The sequence below is a fragment of the Macaca thibetana genome, chromosome 18 (genome assembly GCF_024542745.1).
Source record: "Macaca thibetana thibetana isolate TM-01 chromosome 18, ASM2454274v1, whole genome shotgun sequence".
Lineage (NCBI taxonomy): Eukaryota > Metazoa > Chordata > Mammalia > Primates > Cercopithecidae > Macaca > Macaca thibetana.
The window spans coordinates 25404601-25426925 of record NC_065595.1 but is presented as its reverse complement, the minus strand read 5'-3'; the positions used below and the strand labels follow the sequence as shown (position 1 = coordinate 25426925).

Genomic DNA, 22325 nt, shown 5'->3' with positions numbered 1-22325 from the left:
GCACCTGCCACCACACCTGGCTAATCTTTGTATTTTAGAAGAGATGGGGTTTCACCATCTTCACCAAGTCCAGGCTGGTCTTGGACTCCTGACCTCGTGATCCACCTGCCTCGGACTCCCAGAGTGCTGGGATTACAGGCATGAGACACCACACCTGGCTGAGACAATCTACTTTCTGCAGCCAGAATAGGTTAATTAATTTAACTAAATACAACTTCTGTTTTTTTCCTATCATATTATTGTCTTCAAATAGTAAAAAGAGATGCCTTCAAGAAACTATATAACTGAGTAGCTAACACACACGGCATCCCTGCCAATTTGTACCCTCAACCAGCATTCTACTCTACCTCCTCCAACAAGTGATGGTAAGAGAGAAAAAATCGTGTATTATTATTCAGAAACAATTATAACCCTAGAAGGTTGATTTTAATGTTAGGAAAATTTTCCAAAAATATTAACATGTTAACAGGTAACTTATATTGAGTATCTATTCTGTGCCAGTCACTGAATCAAGCCCTTTTGATGTGTAATCTCAATAATCCTTCCAACAACTTGACAAAGAAGGTACTATTATTATTCCGTTTTATTGGTAAGAAAACAGAAGCTCATAGAGATAAAGTAACTGACTCAGGTTACATGGGTTTTCAGGGTAGAACCAGAATCCAAACACAGAACATTTGGCAGGCTTTGAAGCCAGTTCTCCTGACTACTGTTAGGAGAGCTTAACCTCTAGAATATCCTCATCCTCATTAAAAACTGGCAGTAAAAATGTAAGCAACTGAGTAGTGATGCTTATTGCATTTTAGATAGATAGCTAAGTCTTTCATAAACACATTCCTTTTAATTCCCTTTACAACCCAGAGAGGTGAAGACTGTTCATTTCCACTTTCATTTATATTCTATAATAAAGAAACACTGTTCAACAACTGTTCAAGCCAGTAGAATAGCATCTTTTCTTTTTTCTTGGTCATTCTCTATCCTGTTATCCTGCTTTGTTTTCTTTACAGAGCTTTCCTCTATCTGAAATAGCTGATATTTATTTGTATATTCTCAGCCTCCCCTCACAGAATCAGAGGTTGCTTGTGTTTTGCTCACTGCTGCATCCCCTGAGCCCTGAACCTAGAACTATACCTTAAAAATGCTTGGCACCTAATTAATATCTGCTCAGTAGATGAATGAATAAACACAAAAAAGCCTGTGTGTTGTCGGGAGCTATCAGTCACTGCTTTTGCATCCTGGGAGGAACTTGACCTCTGTCCTTCCCACTGCTTTCTCAGAGAACCTGACCTCGGAGCAGGTGTTCAGCTTCTCACCCAGGTACAACTTGGGACTGTGTCTCCCCTTCTTTGGTGTGGCGTCTTCCTAGAGGCCATGACCACAGCATCAACATGAAGCAGCTCTGAAATTGCGTAAGACCCAGAAACAATGTCTGGCAAATCCTCAAGCTTCCATTAGCTAAATGATAGAATGGAGCAGCTGCACTTCAGACCTTATTCTTAAATCTGGAATTGATGCCAAATTAACAATATTCCAGCCATTACTCTTCCAGAGAACAGGGTGGATTTCTTGGCCTAAGTTTTGTCCTCTTGGCATCATATTGCCAAGGAAAATGTGTAATTTGTCTCCAAAAGCCTGCTGCCTCAGGCTACAAACTGGTCATTTCATCACGCGGAAACTCTTCCTATTTCTGTCAATTGTCATGTTTTGCCTCCTGGCCTTCAGGATGCCACTAATGCATATGTACCAATTGGAGTCTGACCCCAGAATAAATATCTGCTGCAGTGAATTGAATCTGACACATAATGGTTCCTGCAATCTAACTTTGTCTATCCCTTCATCAACTTCTACATCCCTCTCCCATGAAACTACTTATAATTTCCTCTGTGTCTATGCTGCCTCAACTCAGAGCTCTTGCTCACGCTGCTGCCTCTTCCTGAAATGTTCGTGAAACTCCCCTCTTTGTCACCTAGCCAATTTCTACCATTCCCCAATCTCTTGCTAATGCACCCATCACTTATACCAGTGTATTGTCAGCCTTGGCACTGTCATTCAACATCATGCACCTACTGGGCATCCAGGTGCCTTGCAGTGCACCAGGCACCAGGAAGTGTAGTGATGTCATAAGATAATCATGGGAAAATTATAAGACTTGCTGGCATCTCCACCAAAAATCTCTTGTGGAAAAGATGCTGGAGTTGTACAAAAATCAGAACATGTAGAATCTGCAAATTCCTGTGTATAAATCCTATTTGTTTGCAAATTAAATTGAATTTGCTTGACGGTGGTTTTTTTTTTTTAGAAAATGATAGAAACTGGCCTGTTAGTGTTTCTGATGAGGAAAGAAATTTGCCCATAATCCTAGAAATGGTCTCCTGCTCAGGCAGGCAAAGCCTCACTACAGGCAGAGGCGCTCACCATCTCTTCCCCACACTTTTCTATTCCACCCCATCTACCGAGTAAAACAAACTTTTTCTGAGGCCTCAATAAAATCAAGCCTCTGACCTTCAGGCAGAAAGCAGGAGCAGCCTGATTCATTGTGAGTATTACTGAGCCCTGAGTTGTGTAGGCAACAGGGGTCAGTAAAGCCCAACCAGCTGGTCTGTTTCTAACCCTGGTTTCCTGAAACCTCCATCTCTTGTGGTTGAGTGAATCATAATAAGGACAATCCAGAAGAGAGTAGTCATCACTCATTTTAGGAGATTGCAAAACCAGCAGTGCACAAAACAGACAACTTCTTTATCCTCACAGAGGATAATTCTAGTGGGTACTGCCACGATACCCTGTGTGGATTTCTGTGTGGGCCATGTCAACAATGTTCTACAGTTGTTGGTTTGTGTGCCCGCCTCTTGGACTGTGAACACCTTTGGAGTCTTATTCATGTTCATGACCAAAATGCCTAGACTATCTCCAGCTCCATGTCAGTCACACAGTGAAGGTTTGATGAATGAATAAATCTCAGGTCTGGCATAGTCAGGCATGCCCGTAATCCCAGCACTTTGGGAGGCCGAAGCTGGTGAATCACTTGAGAGTAGCCTGGCCAACATGGCAAAACCCCATCTCTACTAAAAATACAAAAATTAGTTGGGTATGGTGGCATGCACTGGTAGTCTCAGCTACTCAGGAGGCTAAGGCAGGAGAATCTCCTGAGTCTGGGAGGCAGAGGTTGCAGTGAGCCCAGATGGCACCACTGTCTTGGGCCTGGGTGACAAAACAAGTCTTGGTCTCAAAAAAAAAAAAAATTAAAATAATAAATAAATCTGGCCATAATAACATAGATCACATATAAAAATATGGTGCTTAGATGCATGCTTTATTTGTATACATTCTGGGAAGTGTGAGAGAAATCCTCAAATTTACAATAACTTTTTGATAAAATGCATTAAATGTTACAGGATTGAGGATTTGAATTTTTGTCTGTTTAAGCAAAGAAGGGCATCCCAAGAATGGTAATTAATTAACAGTGAGTGAGAAGAAAGAGAAAGTATTTGTGCGGCACAGAGAACTTGCAGTTTTCTTAGATATCTTGGGTACAGGGATGGGTGCAAGTAGTGAATGAGAAAATGTATTGACTTGAAAACTGATCCTTACAGGGTTAGAAATGGGTGCAGTATTTCTACAGCCCAGCATGCATGCAAACTCTGCGTGAGCTCTAGCTGCACTTAAACTCAGTGGAGAGTTTTAGAATACAAACTGGAAGGGGTTGAGAGAGATGTGTGGAGCAGCATGGAAATAATTTACGTTTCGTTTTACGTAATCAGAGAAGAGAACTGCAAATGCAGTTTGTGTACTCAGGAAGTAAATTATCTGTACTCACGGCTGCAGTTCTTTAGGGTGACTGTATTTAACGTTAGCTATAAACTTTGTTTACTACTTGTCTTAATTTTCCCTATTACCTTCTGAAACATAGATTTAAGTTGCAAAGTGTATTTTCTTATTTCCTTTATGATATAATAAAAAACAAGTTTCTTCATGAATTTAATTAAAATTAGCTAGTTTTAAAGTACTTCTTTGGACATAATAGAGTGACATCGTCTCTCTCCCCCACCCCTTCTTTTTATTTCTCTTCTTCCTTTGCTCTTAATTTAGCTCTTACTTTCACTGATTGTTTCCGGCAAAAATATAAGGTAGCAGCACACCAACATGGCACATGTGTACCTATGTAACAAACCTGCATGTGATGCACATGTACCCTAGAACATAAAGCACAATAAAAAAAAGAAAAAATATATAAGGTAGCAATATTGTCAGGCAATGAAAACTTTTAAAAAGTCAACTTGCTACAGAACTCAAGGTACAAGTGAAGGTACAAGGAATAATTTATAGCTTTTCATAATTATACATGTATGTGTAGTTTTTCCTTCAAAAATCTTCAGCCTAATGTTGACCTGGCAATTTCCTTCTTACCAATAAGTCACGTGTCCTTTCTCGACATACCTCACAATATAATCAACATTCCTTTCTCTAAGGTGCTTCCAGGGTTAGCATTTGAGCATCTTGCCCTTAAAGCCATATTTATCAACTTTTTTTCCAAAATGGCTAGCTTGCCTGAATCCCAATTTCTCTTGCTCCAAATCCTCTACTGTTTCTCCACTTCCTTCAGCATAAGAATCTGACTCCTTAGCTGGAAGAGCATGGCATGAATGAAGGCAACTGATCTTTGAGTCACAAAGTTCTGCATTCAAATCTGCGTCTGACACTTGAGTTAATTAATTAGCTCTGTGAACCTGTAAAGGGAGGTAACAATACCTGCAGACAGCTTTTGATGAAACCAACTAACACAGGCCCTTGAATTTCTTCACTGAGCCCATTTGTATTGAGTTTCTGCTTTCTGCCAGACAATTTGCTTGATTCTAGGGATAAATGACTCTGTCCTCCTGGAGTATAGCATTTAGTAAATGCTCAGTAAATTGGAGCCATAACTGATTACTGTTTTCTATTTATGGCCATCTTCTTCTGCTTTAACCCAGTTTTCTGCCCTCATTTCCTTCCTCTCCATTCCTCTTCCAATAAAAATGATCTGTTCAGGGTCTCTAAAGGCATCATGCACTTCTTGCCACTCTGTTTTGTTCACCTTAACTTCTACTACCTAGAATCTCTTTATCTTTACTTTCTATACAGTTAAGTCCTTTTCTTTCTTTCTTTCTTTCTTTTTTTTTTTTTTTTTTTTTTTTTTTTTTTGACAGAGTCTTGCTCTGTTGCCAGGCTGTAGCACAGTGGTATGATCTCAGCTCAGTGCAATCTCCACTTCCCAGGTTCAAGTGAGTCTTCTGCCTCAGCCTTCCAAGTAGCTGGGACTACAGGTGTGCACCACCACACACAGCTAATTTTTGTATTTTTAGTAGAGACAGGGTTTCACTATATTGACCAGGATGGTCTCGATCTCTTGACCTCGTGATCTACCTGCCTCGGCCTCCCAAAGTGCTGGGATTACAGGCGTGAGCCACCGTGCCCAGCCAAGTTAAGTCCTTTCACACTTCAAGAATTAGTTGTCTCCAATGATGTCATTCTAGATTATTTTAAGTAGCAGTTATTTCTTCATCTTCTAAAATTTTGTAGCTGTGGTCCTCACCATTGAGAAATATAAGAATCAACCAGAGATGTTGATGGTGCCATTCCCAGGTCCTGTTTCCACATATTACATTATATTACAGGCTGCTTAGTGTTGAGATCAAGAGTACAGGTTTTGGAAAAAATTTACAGTCACTTCCATAGCATAACACAATTTCTGTTATCCCATTGAGAATCCCACATCTAGAGACTTGAAGGGAGTTGGACAAATCCCCTAAGACTGCTCAGTGGGGCACAACACAGACAGAATCCCAAGATTAATGCCTCAAGTTAATGCCTTTAGGACATGGTCAAACTCAAGTTCAGCACAGCCAGGGAGGAATCTACCCAGCAATGTGAAAAGGTCCAGGACGTGAAAGCTATTCCATCAGCTGGAAAGACTAGGTCAGTGGGTCTCAGAGTGCGATTCTTCAGACCAGTGATATTGGCGTCAATGGGAATTTGCTAGAAATGTACATTATTGGGTCCCACCTAAGACCTATTGCATTAATTTTCTAGGGCTTCCATAATGAAATACTACAGATGGGTGACTTAAACAGCAGATATTTACTTTCTCATAGTTCTGGAGGCTAGAAGTCCAAGGCAAGATGGCAGCAGGGTCGGTTTCTTCTGAGGTCTCTGCCCTTGGCTGTCCCCTCTCCTGGCGGCTTCCCTCTCACCCTCTCTCCCCTTTCCCCTCTCCTGAGGGTTTCCCTCTCACCCTGTCTCTCCTCTCCTGACTGCTTCCCCCTCACAGTGTCTCTCCTCTCTTGACGGCTTCCCCCTCACCCTGTCTCCCCTCTCCTGATGGCTTCGCCCTCACCCCGTCTCCCCTCTCCTGAAGGCTTTGCCCTCACTGTGTCTCCCCTCTCCTGATGGCCTCCCCCTCATTGTGTCTCCCCCGTCCTGATGGCTTCACCCTCACCTTGTCTCCCCTCTCCTGACGACTTCCCCCTCACCGCGTCTCCCCTCTCCTAACAGTTTCCCCCTCACCGTGTCTTCCACATCCTGATGGTTTCGCCCTCACCGTGTCTCCCCTCTCTTGATGGCTTCCACCTCACTGTGTCCTCGCGTGGCCTTTTCTCTCTGCACTTACATGTCTGTTTCCTAATCTCCTTTTCTAATAAGGACACCATTCCTATTGGATTAGGGCCAACCCACATGACTTCATTTTACTATAATTACCTCTTTAAAGGCCCTGTCTCCAAATATGGTCATATTCTGAGATATTGGCAGTTAGGATTGCAACATATGGATTTGGGGGAGGCGGGACATAAGCCCATAACACCTACCCAATCAGAAACTACGAAGAAGGTTCAGGGATCTGTGTTTCAACAAATTCTCCAGGTGATTCTACTGAACACTGAGGTTTGCAAACCACTGGATAAACCACCTGGGAGGTTGGATAATGCTGAGCTATGTATTAGGAGTAGCATATAGGCTAACAGCTCATTAACAGTGTTCTATTTAGCCTCATATTCACACCCATGGTTGTACCATGACCTACAGGGCTGGGAGAAGTACCCAAATTATTAGGATCATGCTGGGCATGCATAGTGTGGGTCTCTTCCACCCACTGGGTGAGGTTAAGCTGGCTTCACCTTAGCTGCCCTACATTATCTCTGATCTCTAAGGCCCAGTGACAGCCCAAATGGCCAGCTAGCTGTGGCTCCCTCCTACTCACCAAGCAGGAAGTGGAAATACTCAACTACTCCATGCTGCTACCTGATTGAAGGTATCACAATGCAGCCTTTGTCTCTAACATTAGTACAGAAGGCCAAACTACCTGCCCACTGGTCTTTCTGCTTGAGTTCGTAGTGTTAGTTTTCTCTGACAGTTGGAAGAGAGTAGAGGGCAGTGGGTGAGGAGAATGGAGCCTATCCCTGATCTTCATGCTTAGTTCAGCCAGCTTTCATTCTCAGCAGGCCCCTGAATTTGACCACACTTTATTAGTCTTAGTCATGATTCAAGGTCCAGAGAGCTTGCCTAACCCTATAAATCCTTGCTTCCACAAAATCTTGGTTGCATCTAGTCCTGCCTGTCTATTTGAATCTCTAATAACTTGATGCTTACACAGACTGGACTTGAATTTGCTTCTTAAACTTTCAACTTGTGATACTAGATTTGGGCTTTCCTTTTGCAGCTTCCATCCATTTGGGTTCTAGCTCCATCCTACATACCTTTTTCTGCAGGAGTTCCCGGTATGCTGTCCACAGGCACCATGCTACAACATTTATAGCATTGCATATAACACATGGTAGCCGACAAACTTCTTTGCTGGTTCAGCAGTAGCTATATAACCAATGAGCAAACATTATAATCAGGTAGCTGTGATATCTGTTTATTTAGGATCAAAAAGGGGTTACTGATAGGACTACTCTGAAATGTTACATCTTTCTCAGGGAAATTTTTTTCACACAAAAAGTTAAATGTTAGATACCGATTATACTCATAAAAATAGCACAAGTGCCAATCCTGTACAATAATGTGCCCACTAAGCTTTTAAATAAAATTTTAATGAGTTCAAAAGTTAAACATTCTTGAATTTATTAATTATAGGGATATTTTATTCTGAAGTATAAAGAGTAAGGTTTTAGAAAGTTAATGAGAAAAATTATTTTCTGTTGGCTATCATGCCCAGCAATAGTTAACATTCCACTGTGCTCAGGGTAAAGAAATTAATTACTGTTCGAATTCATTATTCTAAAGAATATCCTGCACATTGGTGCAGTTGTTATTCTAATATCCATAAAGTTTATAACAAAATAGCAATATAAAGCCAATCTGATATGTCATTTTCATGTCCTGTTTACAAAATAAAATGCATTGAAATTTGACTTCAAGAAGTTACTGAATGTATTTTAGCACAGATTTGGAAAATTTAACAATAAAGTCAGATAGCATGGTTGCAAAATGTAATGGAAAGAGGAAAAGAAATTTGAATGTAGGAGATATTTTGGATGGGCCACTATGAAAAGATACTTTTTTTGCAGCAACAACTTAGTGCATTCTACTTACTCTGAGAAACTTCACTTCCTTCCATTGTTCCTTCCTATTTCTTTACTTGTATAACACAACAGTAAGGGATAACCTCATTGGCTATTCTGATATATTTTTGTCATTGATGGTCATATAAATATAATGGAAATTCCAAGAAAATGTCTACAATGATTTTCAAAATTGCTATTCCTTAAATTTGATCATAAAACACGGACTGTTCGTACACGTCCTGAATATTTTCTGAATAGGAGTCAAGATGACTCTTGTATAACTTCAGAAAATCATAGTAACAAATCAGTAAACAATAGCTGAGGCTACAATTTGTAACTGAAAATATAGCATGTAGTATTCAACTTAGTTCCATTAAAAGTGTAAACAAAGTATCAGAACCCTGCAGGAAAACAGAAAAAAATAGGCATCTGACACAATGGTGGGGTCATTATGGATTTCTTAGGATAACATTGACAAGAGTCTCATAATAACTTTTTTTTTCCCTTTGAGACAAAGTCTCACTCTGTCGCCAAAGCTGGATAGCAGTGATGTGATCTCAGCTCACCATAACCCCCACTTCCTGGGTTCAAACGATTCTTCTGCCTCGGCCTCCCGAGTAGCTGGGATTACAGGTATGCACCATGGTGCCTGGCTAATTTTTTTTTTTTTTGTATTTTTATTAGAGACATGGTTTTACCATGTTGGCCAGGCTGGTCATGAACTCCGGACCTCAAGCAATCCACACACCATGGCCTCCCAAAGTGCTGTGATTACAAGCATGAGCCATCACGCCTGGCCTCATGATAACTTTTTAAATGCTTTTGGGAACACACCAAGATGACGATTATCATTATCTCAATTATTTTGGAGTTTGAATAATGTGTTTTATCATCTCCCCTACTGTGATTTTTGCAGCTCTGATAGCCATTTCTAAGAAGCATTTTAAATGTGGTGAATTTGCTTCACCTAACAGCTCATTAATTAGTAAACATTTTGCTTCAGCTTTAAAATGTTAATTATGGAGGCTGTGGCTTTGTGTGTGTGTGTGTGTGTGTATGTGTATGTATGTATATATATAGCATAATACACTGTGATTATTCTACTTTAGGTTTCTTGTTGTCATGTCAGGCTCTTAAAGTTTTAATATTACATATGAATGTAACAAACTCCAGCTTAAGGTAAGCGAAAAGGCAATTTATTGTGAGGTGTCTAATGGAAACCCAGGAAGCTGGACATCACAAATGACCAGGAAGCAGGTACTTTGCACTCTCTCCTCTCTTGTCCCTGCTTCCCTCTGGGCATAGGCTTCATTCTTCCCTCTCTGTGGAAACCATATTCTTCCACTGCAGTCTTCATGGTGGAAAATGAATGCCAAACATGTCCCAAGTTTACATTCACTCCTTAAGAGAACAGTCAGACTCGACTCTCATAATTACATAGGTAGGAGCCCATCGGGCCACTTGGGTTGTGCCTGGCCCTGAATGCTTGTTTGTGACGAGAGGTAGGGTCAATGTTACCCAAATACGTTTGCTCCCATATAGAAATATGAGAAAGAAAGGAGAGGGAGACAGTTTTCAGAGACAAGGGTACTGGGAGAGTTATCCATAGGAAGTTCACTATAGTATGCTAATTTGATCACATTACAGAAAGTCGTTGCTAACCTATGGCTGGAGAGTCATGTTATTAGTTGAAACAATCAAAGCAGAAGTTAGAGTGACATGGAATGAAGGAGAGAGGCTGCTTCTGATCCACAGATGTACATTGAACCAAGGAATCAAATAATATCCAAATTTCCAATTCCATTTTCTTTTTTTAAACATTTTATTTTTCATTTCAGATTCAGAGGATACATGTGCAGATGTGTTACATGGGTATATTACATGATGCTGTGGTTTGGGCTTCTAATGATTACACTGCCCAGGAAGCAAGCATAGTACCAGATAGGTTGTTTTTCACACCTTACCCTCCACCCTCTGCTCCCCACTTTGGAGTTCTCAGTGTCTATTGTTCCCATCTTTGTGTCCGGGAGTACCCAAGTGCATACACGGTGTTTAACTCCTGCTTATAAGTGAGAACATGCAATATTTGGTTTTCTGTTCCTGTGTTAATTAACTTAGGATAATGGCCTCCAGCTGCATCCATATTGCTGCAAAAGATGTGATTTTGTTTTTTTATGGCTGCATAGTATTCCATGGGATATACATATCGCATAATTTTTATCCAATCTACTGTTGATAGGACCTGGGTTGATTTCATGTCTTTGCTATTGTGAATAGTGCTGCAGTGAACATATGAGTGCAGGTGTCTTTTTGGTAGAGCGATTTATTTTACTTTGGGTGTATACCCAGTAATGGGATTGCTGGGTCGAAAGCAGCAGACAATGTGATACTCTTAAAACATATATCAGATCATGTCATTCCTCAGATAGAATTCCTCTGATGGATTCTGCACTCACTCAGGGTGAAAGCCTGCCATTACTTTGCCCTCCTCTGCCTTACTAAATATGTCCTTTGCTCCCTCCCCATGGTGTATGCTTCCAGTCACAGTGTCCTCCCAACCTATCAGCCAGTCACATTCCTGCCTCAGGGCCTTTGTACTTGCCCTTCCATCTGGCTGAATGTTCTTTTTGGGTTTTTTTGTGTGTGTTTGTTTGTTTGTTTGTTTGTTTGTTTGTTTGTTTTTTGTGAGACAGAGTCTGACTCTGTCACTTAGGCTGGAGTGCAGCAGCCTGGGTGCTCGACTCACCCAACCTTTGCCTCCCAGGTTCAAGTGATTCTCTTGTCTCAGCCTCCGAGTAGCTGGGATTACAGGTGTGTATCACCATGCCTGGCTAATTTTTTTGTATTTTAGGTAGAGACAGAGTTTCACCATGTTGGCCTGGCTGGTCTCAAACTCCTGACCTCAAGTGATCCACCAGTCTCAGCCTCCCAAAGTGCTGGGATTACAGGTGTGAGCCACTGAACCTGGCCCTGGATGAATGTTCTTTACTCTCACCTTCCTTGGGTTTTTTTTTTTTTCTTTTTCAAAATGCCACTTTGTCAGAGGGGCTTTGCCTAACCACCCTTTTAAAAAAATGATTCCCCCATACTGACTATCCCCCTCCTTCTTATATATACCCCAGTAACAACACCTTACACGAATTTGTATACAGTATACTGATTTATTTTGTTTATAACTATCTTCTGCCATCAGAATGTAAGCTCCATGAAAGTTTGGGGTCTTATTTGTTTTGTTCCCTGTTCTATGCTCAATGCCTAAAACAGTGTTAGGAACATGAAAGGTATTAAATAGGCATGTGTTGTTTAAACGTGTAATATGTATACACTGCCTAAGGATAAGGAGAACATTTTATGAACAGTTATGGGCCAGCAACCATGGCAGATGCTTCAAATGTCTTATTTATCAGCAATCTAAGACGAAACCAATACATAAACATTCTTCTTATCTTTCAGTTGTGACTATGGAGGCCCCAAAAGGGAAGTATTGTCCAAGGTTTTAAGCATTGGAAATGGGAGTAAAGCTATGTTAGTCTGACTGATTCTTTCCAAAACCACATTCTCTTTCCATGCTTTTAGCATCCAATCTGTCTCATCCTTCTTCTCCTCTTCTATTTTCTCTTCTTCTTCTTGATTTTCTATACTGTTCCTCATCCTCTATTTCATCTTTTCTGTCTTCTGCAGAGTATTTCCTCCTTCCTGAGATAATGTAATGTCCGTTACTAAAATGTCTGAGAAAGGACGTCCTTTCATCTTTGTATAAAAATTATTTCCTTGAGTCTTTCCTGAATAATTCTAACCAATTCCAAATTTTTGAAGAAAAGTAATATTAACAGTCACATGCCTTTGACAACACTTACTGTCTCTCCAGACCTGTTCTCACTTTTCTCTCTCTGTGTCATCTCACACAGAGAGAAAAGAATGGAAGTTCACAGAGAGCAGCTGGGACCCAGGCTTTATTTCTGTCTCATTCCCTGATGATACCCTAATGTGCCACTTGGTTAATACAAATCAGCAATAAAATAGGACACAGCTGTCTGAAAAGTGTCTCATCTGAAATATCATGGAAATCCCAAGTTACACAAGAGAATATCTTTCAGTACTTAATTAAATAACATTTAACTCTAGACACATATTTTGTATCTTTAACGTATGCAGTGGAAGTGCATAAGAATAGTCTTTAAATTATTCTATAAGTTCTTTATTCTATAAGTCATTGAAAATGTTAACATAATAAGTTTGAGAGATTTAAAATCACTGTGAAACCTAAATTTTCAAGTAATTATTTTTGAAAAATCTCGGAAACATTTATCTGGAAATGGACTATCTGAAGTTTATCAACTGCAACTGGAAGAGGAGTGTTGACAGTTAAAATTCACTTCAAAAAGCTATTGAGCTATAAAAATGGCCTTAAAATTTATTGCAAGGTGTTTGCCTCCTGAATAACACTATTTAAGCACATCACTCTGCATGAGCAGATATTAATAAAATTCCGTTTTGCTCATATGCATCAATTAATAAGAAATTGAGTTAAGTTTGCTTGCTTTTCTTTCTTTCTTTCTTTTTTTTTTTTTTTTTTTTTTTTGAGACGGAGTCTCGCTCTGTCGCCCAGGCTGGAGTGCAGTGGCCGGATCTCAGCTCACTACAAGCTCCGCCTTCCGGTTTACGCCGTCCTCCTGCCCCAGCCTCCCGAGTAGCTGGGACTATAGGCGCCCGCCCCTCACCCGGCTAGTTTTTTGTATTTTTTAGTAGAGACGGGGTTTCACCGGGTTAGCCAGGATGGTCTCGATCTCCTGACCTTGTGATTCGCCCGTCTCGGCCTCCCAAAGTGCTGGGATTACAGGCTTGAGCCACTGCGCCCGGCCGCTTGCTTTTCTTAATTCATCATGCCCAAGGCAATTTAACAGTTCAAGACACAGTGGGTATTCTGAATAGTGAAGCTCAAAAACCTCCCAGTATTAAAGACGGAGTGAAAGATATTACCATCTGAATTGTCATTTGGGCTCAGTCCCCATATCTTGGCTCATTTCTCCGAGGTTGGCTGCATGGACAGGCAGTTTCTTGCTTGTAGGGGGTACCAGCTGCCAGCTGGTCCAGGTTTATTTCCTTCTCATGCAAAATTATCTGGAGTTGTAGTTCATCGCTTTTGAGCCTTTCACTCTGGTCACGTGCCCACTGTTGATTCTGGGGAAGGTTCTCTTTCCTATAGGAACTACGTGGTCTAAAAGTGAGCAAAGAATCATTCTCCAAGTATAACTATAGTGTTGTAAAGGAGAAGGAGCTCTGAATAAACCAAAACAAGAGACATTTTTACTGTCCCATGGGAGCTTCTAAAGTAACTTTCACAGGAAGAGATGGAGAGGATCCTATTGTTCCCTGTTCAGAGAGAAGGCCTGATATCTTGCTTAGCAGGCAGAAGTTTTGACTTCTCATCATATGCAAACACACAAACAGAAGCAGAGATAGAATTTTTAAAAGATAAAATCTAAGTAATAGCAGTAATGGCATCAAGCTTTAAAAATATAATAAAATGGAGAGAAATCTTTAAAAGTCAGTGCAAGCTTTCAGAAAAAAACATTGACTGGATAAAAAAAGAAACAAACAAACAAACAAAAAACAAACAAAAATGCCTCTAACTTGCCAATCCCTAGTGAGATGGTCCAGTGAGGTTTATGAAGAATTTATGGCTTTGGCTCTATATGTACATGCCTAAGTTAAGTGTTCATCACTTGTGCTATATAATTTACTCACATTGATTGTTTTCAAGTCAATTTAATTGGCCTAAAGTTCTAGTAAAAGATTCCACTCAAGGAATGTTGGAGCAGAAATATCTGAATCTACATGGACCCCAGTTGTCACTCAGAAGTTGCTATTGTGGGATCCAAGAAAAGCTCAACTTTGAGTGTGTTGCTGGCACCAGTTACGTACATCAGTGTTTTTGGTGTATCTCTTCCTGTGTCCCTCCTTGCTCTACTTTCTCAGCAAGGCCAGACAAAAAATAGAGTGGAAAGAATTAGCCCAGACTAAATTTACACAAACTCAAATGGGAGACATTTCACTAAAAGAGTCACAGGTTTAGAGACTTCTAGACTCTCTAAGCATTTTAATGTTTGTATGAGTAATTGTTAATTGTACATGGTACTAAAGTATGGTGATTCCACTGATTTGTGTTTTTTGTTGTTGTGGTGGTGGTGGTTGTTTTGAGACAGATTCTCACTCTGTCACCCCAGCTGGAGTACAGTGGCATGATCACAACTCACTGCAAACCCTGCCTCCTGGGTTCAAGCGATTCCTCTGCTTCAGCCTTCTGAATAGCTGGGATTACAGGTGCCTGACACCACACCCAGCTACTTCTTGTGCTTTTAGTAGAGATGGGGTTTCACCATGTTGGCCATGTTGGTCTCAAACTTCTGACCTCAAGTGCTCCTTCTGCCTTGGCCTCCCAAAGTGCTGTGATTACAGGCGTGAGCCACTGTAACTGGGCTCAGCTGATTTTTAAGAACAACAACTCTACGACTATGTCCCTTGGAAATGCTCTCATTTTACCTTTGGTTCTCTCCCTCGACTTTAAAGTAATATTAGAAAAAGAAAATAAAGAATAAAGGATAATAATACTTAAGAGTTAGTAACTGGAGTAGATCTGCCAACAGTGACATCTGAGAAGAAGCTATTTTTGTGTAGGAGCCTCTGCTTCCATTCGCAAACTGTCTGTCAGGGAATAAAACGTGGATTTGGCCGGTATCTCACCCCTTTGCTTAAGGCTTGCATTGCAAGGAACTTGGTAGCACAGGAATGGTCACTTGGATGAAGAGTGTGTGTGATTTTCACAGTGTTTAAGAGGTCACTGAAACTGCAAACTATGAAATTCACAAATTCATGGTCCTAAGTAACTGTGACATTTTTTTCCTAATATATTTATCTTAAGTATTGTGCCTGGTTATCTTGCCAATAAGGAGAATTTTAGACACTTGGTAGAGTAAGTTAATTTTTGTTGCAACATTGCAGTTGAAGAAATATAAGACATCACAGGCAGAGCTGTAAGAAAATTTTCAATTCTTATTGATGATCATATCCATAGCATCCTTAAAAGTATATTATGAAAATGAAAAGGACATGTCAACATTGAAACATGTTATTTCTATATTCATACCATTGGCTTTATGCTGTTTTTTATGCATCAAAATAATAAAATTATGTATACCATGGTATGCTTCTAGTCAAAGTGATTAATGTTTTCTAAATTGCTATGTGGAATACCATTTAAATAACAGTTATTTCTTTTTAAATACTAGGTAAACAAAATATTAGAAAGATGTTTAGATAATATTGCCCCAATAATTAATAAATGATAGAAAAGTAATGTATACAAATACCATTTTGCTACATAAATATATGTATACATGTTCGTTTGAATATATTATTATCCAAATACAGATTTCATGTGTCTTATCTCTACATTCTTTTTTCTGTTTTCCAACACAAAATAATGTTTTTTATTTGAACTTGGTAAGATGTTGCAAATGATTACTGTTAGAAAAAAAACAATATGATGAGTGACTTTTTGTAACTTTTACATGGGTTTTTAGATCAAATAGTCTTTGTAATATACTTAACATATCAGAAGGACTGGTTATGTTAAAATTACTTTCTGCTTCCTTCCTATTTCATTTTTGGAATTAAAGTTAAGTACAGTAAAGTTATCTGTTACTAGGACTTTTTCAAGTGAACAACCTATCCCAGTGCATTCCACATTTACTAAGGTTTTGCTTTTACCTTTGAGCAGTGGATTATTTTGATAAATTTGAGATAAATTGCTATTTAGCTATACTTTTTAAAAACTAAATTCTGTAATTATTTTAATTGATCTATCAATTCATTCAAAATGCTGGATTTCATAGCTCTTGTTAGTCACAGCTTAACATGAGATAAATTCCTTATTGAAGGAAATTAATGAAGTTGAGCAATGAATCATTGAAACCTGGTCTCGATATTTGTAGGAAAAAAAAGAGTATTTAGAGTATTTAAAGATGTTTTTATTAAACACACACACACACAATTTGTTGATCTTACAAAATATTCTCTAAACGTTCATCTCTGCAAATAAACTATATCAAAGTACATGTGAAGTATGGCATATTTAAGGGAAAAAAAGATATATAAACCAGATGGTTGTAAAAGTGAGGCTTAGCAACAGTATTTAGAAACAGTATCCAGGAAACCTCAAAACATTTTTCAAAATGAATGAGTGTACTTGTGAAAAATTATTCCTTTTCAAATTCTCCCAACCATTTTCTCTAGCCACCGCCATGACCATATCTAGAGGCATTTTGAATGTTGACTACATAAAAATTATCAGTGATTTAATCTTGTATCATTCTAGAATACAAGCACAATAAGTTTTTTTCACATTAAAATTTAGAGAAAAGAATGAACAATTTAGTAAACAGCCAGATTACTTTCAAAAAGCAAGGTAATTAGCATATATCTTAATAGGCACAATTTTCAATAAATAAAAACTTTTTTATTTTTTCTTGGAGTTATTTTTGTATAAGGTGTCCACATTCTCAATATGCTATCTCCAAGATTTATTATTACAGAATAGCTATGTGTAGTTTTTTATAAAAGCATATGAGAATTTAGAAATCCAATTAAGTGCTATCTCTAAAATCTTTTTGCTCTGGAAAATTATGACTTTTTAAATATTGTCAACACTTCTGTAAAACATTTTAGCACTTGTAGAATTATCTTCAAGCCTTAATTTTGAACCATGCAGAGCATGACATCACTGAACTTCTTCAACTCTTCTATTTATCACACTAGATTCAGAATAATTTTTGGCTTTTTCTAAATATAAATTTCATCCTCAAAGTACCAAAATTTTTCTGTTGCTAAGACTATTGCAAAGACACTAAGGGCAATTTTAAAAGTGGATTTCTGAACACATTTTGAACAGGAACATTGCATTAAGAAGGTGGCCCCAGATGACTAATACAAGAAGGTATCATTTGTCATTTGGATTTTAGCATCCAATATTTGTTTTCCATTTTAATCTCTCTCATTACTTTATAGGCTTGTCTCACAATAGTGATCTAGAGTATAAAAAAAGAAAGAGAAAAAAAGAAAGAAAGAAGAAGAAGAAAGAAAGAGTGAAGAAAAGAAAAGAAGAAACCCCAATTCTGTATGGATCAAGTGTATCAGACTTGACTGGGTGCGGTGGCTTATGCCTGTAATCCCAGCACTTTGGGAGGCTGAGGTCCGAGGATTGCTTAAGGCCAGCAGTTTAAGACCAGCCAGGGCAACATAGTGAGACCCCATCTCTACAAAAATATTCTTAAATCAGCTGGGTGTGGTGGAACACACCTGTAGTCCCAGCTACTCAGAAAGCTGAGGCAGGAGGATCACTTGAGCCCAGAAGGTCAAGGCTGCCTTTGATAAGGGAGTCCTGGGAAGGGAAGAGTGTGGTCCTTTTAAATGATACCAAAGAGCGGAAGGGAAGTGCTGGGTAGAGGAGGGTGTGGTCCCTGGCTAGGGCTACACCTGCATGGACCTAGGTGAGGACAGGCACTCCTGCCTTGGCACCCAAATATTGCATTTTCGAAGACCACCTGGGCCTGCCACGCCCCCAATCCTGGGCCTATAAAAATCCGAGACCCTAGCAGGCAGACTCACAGGCGGCCAGACGTCAAGAGGAGTACATTAGCAGACAAAGACACCAGCAGCTGGACAGAGAGAGGACATCTAGGGAGCACGCTGGCTGAAGAGCACACCGGCAGATGCTGGCAAGCCGGCAGGCCATCAACCCAAGGGACGAGGTGGAGTTTGAGGGGCAGTCGGAGGAGAGCTGGGACCCCCAGGCTGCCCAGCTCCAGGGAAAAACCATCTCCCTTCTGGCTCTCCATGGTGGGACAGCTCCTTCAATAAAACTTTGCACTTATTCTCCAAGCCCAGGTGTGATCCGATTTTTCCAGCACGCTGTGGCAAGAACTGAGGATACAGAAAGCCCTCTGTCCTTGTGACAAGGTAGAGGGTCTAATTGAGCTGGAGCAACCTATAGACAGCAAACTAAGAGATCCTATAACACACGCCCACTGGGGCTTTAGGAGCTGGAAACATTCACCCCTAGACTCTGCCTTGTGGTTGGAGCCTCACAGCCTGCCCGCCTGTATGCTCCCCTAGAGGTTTGAGCAGCCCGGCACTGAAGAATCGAACCACACTCCCATCACATGCCCTTCGAGGGGAACGAGGGAAACTTTCCCCTTTCACCATGAGCCATAGTTGTACCACTGCCCTCCAGCTGAGGCAACAGAGCAAGACCCTATCTTAAAAAAAATCAGACTCATTAACTTTGTGTGCTCCACGCCTTGGTCTTTCTACATGGTCAAATAAATAACAATTTAAACCCCTTTATTCAGTAGCATAAACTGAGTAAGATTTAAGAACTTAGATGAACACTCATGTTAATAGACAAGAAGAAATATATTTATGCCTGCAACTTAGTGAATAAATTGAATAGACCCTGGTTTTCTAAATAATCATTTTATTTGTTTCCTCTGGTTATTACTATAATTGCTATTACTGTCTTCTTTTATATTCCAAACAAGAAATATTTTTTTCTTCACTGCTCCAGGACCTAACACTCTCTGGTGTTAAGGAAATCACGAAGATCTCCACTGGATTACTACCAGAAGAAAATGTGTTTTACAAATTTCTAACAAAAAGTAGGTATTCTAAAGTTCTGGTAGTACTCATAAAATAGAAAATACACGGGTGTAAGAGATCTGCAAAATTGTCACCAGTGTCAGTAACATAATACAGTCATTCCTCAGTTTTGACTGTAGTGGAATTGGTTCCAGGATTCAAGTCCACAGTCCTCTGGTAGAGCTGGAGTATAGGAGAAGTCAGCCTTCTGTATATGTGGATTTTGCAGCCCGTGAATTATTTTTAATCTGCATTTGGTTGAAAAAAATCTGCATTTAAATCGACCCATGTAGTTCAAACCCCTGCTGTGCAAGCATCAACTGTAGATTTTTTTATTATTATCATTGACAGCAACATAATGGCTAACTTCTGATATTATTATGTGAAAATTGAGACTATCTCAGTTCCTGATGTAAATGCTTTAGAAACTTGGTAAATGAATGAATATTTGAATTTTCCTTGAGCCTTTCAACAAAAATGTTTCAGCAGACAAAACAGAAACAGAATTTGTTGGGTTAAAAATATTTCAAGTCCACTACTAGCAAACAGACTTAGAGAAAAGCCATTTGATCTGACACCTTCTCATTTCCTCCTCTGAGTATTCTTTATCCAGAAAGAGTATCCTCTTTCATGTGATATGCCGCATAATGAGAGAGGAACATGGATAGGCGATAAAGGACAAGAATCCCCACATATGCTGAATCAATTTTGACAGTAAACAGAGAGAGAGAGAGATGTCCTTTCCACATGGTTTTCCCAAGCTCTCAATTAAGGGGAGTTTGGACCAGATAATCCCTAGGATCTGTCTCTTCCAATGTTCATTTCTTAGGATATTGTGATATGTTTGAAATAACAGCAAGTAAGCAAATCAAGTCTTGTGATGAACATATAAAGTCTTCCTCATGTTACATATTGGGCTGAAAACACCACTGGTGATTTGTAATAAATTCAGAAGATGGCACACTGTAATGATCCAATCAAGTCTGAAAGTAGTTAGAAGCCAGGCGTGGTGATACATGCCTGCAGTCTGAACTATTCAGGAAGCAGAAGTGAGAGGATCTCTTGAGCCCAGGAGTTCAAATCTATCCTGGGCAACATAGTGAGATCCCATCTCTATTTTTTAAAATAGTTACATTTATTCTATTTACTGCATCACAAGAATGCATACAGCCTGAAATTCTGGTATAATTGTCATGATCCACACAAAAATGCACAATCATTTGGATACTTATTAACTTTTTAATTTGAAAGGCAGGCTGTCAGAGGGATTAAAATTAGATTGTGGAGCCAACCTGATTGAGTTTGAATCCTAGCTCTGCCACTTCCTATGTGTGGAAGAAGTTTGACAAAATACTTAAATTTCTATGCTTCAGTTTTTCTATCTGTATGGAGATTATAAAACTAGTACTTCAAGTGGTTATAAGAATTAAGTAAATTAGTATATACAAAGTAGTTAGTATGGAACCCTGAACTAAGAAAACACTAGATAATATTAGTCTTCATTGTACACTCTAGTCCTCTTAGAACTCCCTATACACTTTGAGTGCTAGGTGAACACATTTGCATATTTTTTCTGAGTGTCATTATCAATGACATTTCAGTAAGATTGCATTTTTATTAAATAAAAAGTTGAGAATAATCAAAATGAGCTCCAGTAGCTGTATTAAATGTACACCTTTTGCATAAGTTTGACATAAGCTCTTATAGAGTAAAAACAAAAATCTTCATATTTTTCTGAGAAATGAAATTACAGTCTTACATGTAGGATGATTCTCTGTCTGAGGATATTAAAATGGTTTTGACAGAGATCACATACTGATGTGTGTATTTGATCCATACAATGTTGGAAAAAATATTGGAATGGCTGTTCCTATTGTTTTAATGGAAGTTCACGTAAAATATCTTAATTCCCAGCTTTTTTTGGAGAAGGAGAGACTTGACAATATGTACTATGGTGATGATTAGCTAGCGCTCAACAGAAGTGGTCCCCTTTAGAGTGAGGAGCAATTTCCAGAATGCCACCATCTCCAGCAGTTTAGTTTCTAGGTTCCCCCCACCCCCAATGTGTTTGTGTCCTGCTTCTTCTATTTAGTACAAAATAATTAAAAATGTAAATAGAGACAAGCCCAGCAATCCTGTCATATAATGCACAAATGAAGTCATCCTCTAAATTACATGGCTGGTTACTATCTATTTGTTACTTTTTTGACTACTATTTAATGTAGAGACTACAAGAATTATTTTTCACAGTGAAACCTTCCATTCCTAACTGCAGCATGGCAGTCTAGTCTGTTTCCGTCACCAGCTTTCCAAATTTATCGTCTTTATACCAGGAAGGAAATTGAGCTTTAGAGTCACTTTTTAAAACTTTCCCACTTATGGTTAATTTTACAGAATTTGTGATGCTGCCACAATGCCATTCACTGTCACATACCTGAGTCAAGAGAGTTGACACCCGCCCTAGGAAGTAGCTGTGCTAGACCCCCAGTTTTAATGAGAATGTTTCACCTTTCACTGGTAAATTTACCCCATAGCAACAAGGCCAACATTGTATTATGGATGTACATGTGTTACCGAAATGCCAAGGGTTCCATCTAGGTCCTCGCCACACAAAAAGCCAATCACTGAGATGGCAAGTATTGCCAAGAAAGGCTTTAATCAGGTGCTACTACCAAGGAGATGGGAGATATGTCTCAAATGTATCTCCCTAACTAACTAAAATTAGAGGTTTATGCAGCAGGGAAGAAATGTGACTTTGTGTGGGAAGAGAGGAAGTAGGGAATGGTTAGGAAGCAATCATGATGAATGAAGGGTCTGGAACCTCATTTGTCTGGAAGTGATGATCTAGTGAGTTTCAGTTCTTTGATACTTTTGGAGAGGCCTGGGCATCCTTTCCTAAGGAAGAAACTCAGATAAAACAAATGTAAGTTTCAAGCTTTAAGACTAGAAGGGTCGATTTCTATGTATATCCCAGAAACTGTCTCTAAGACTATTGGGTCAGTTTCACATGTATGCATGCTTTGTATTATGGATGAAGCCATAAGGTAAAAGCTTAAATTTCACATTGGAATCAGGTGTGAAGGTGAGTTATGC

At 39.3% G+C, this 22325-nt stretch overlaps 1 long non-coding RNA gene across 1 annotated transcript in view; it reads left to right on the top strand.

Annotated features, from left to right (window-relative positions):
• LOC126941373 (uncharacterized) overlaps positions 1-19176 on the top strand; it is a 34644-nt gene extending 15468 nt beyond the window's left edge. Inside the window, exons 3-4 of the long non-coding RNA XR_007721275.1 lie at positions 17604-17742; positions 19162-19176. This is a non-coding gene — a long non-coding RNA (uncharacterized LOC126941373). The remainder of the gene's footprint in view (positions 1-17603; positions 17743-19161) is intronic.
• Positions 19177-22325: the final 3149 nt, after the last annotated feature.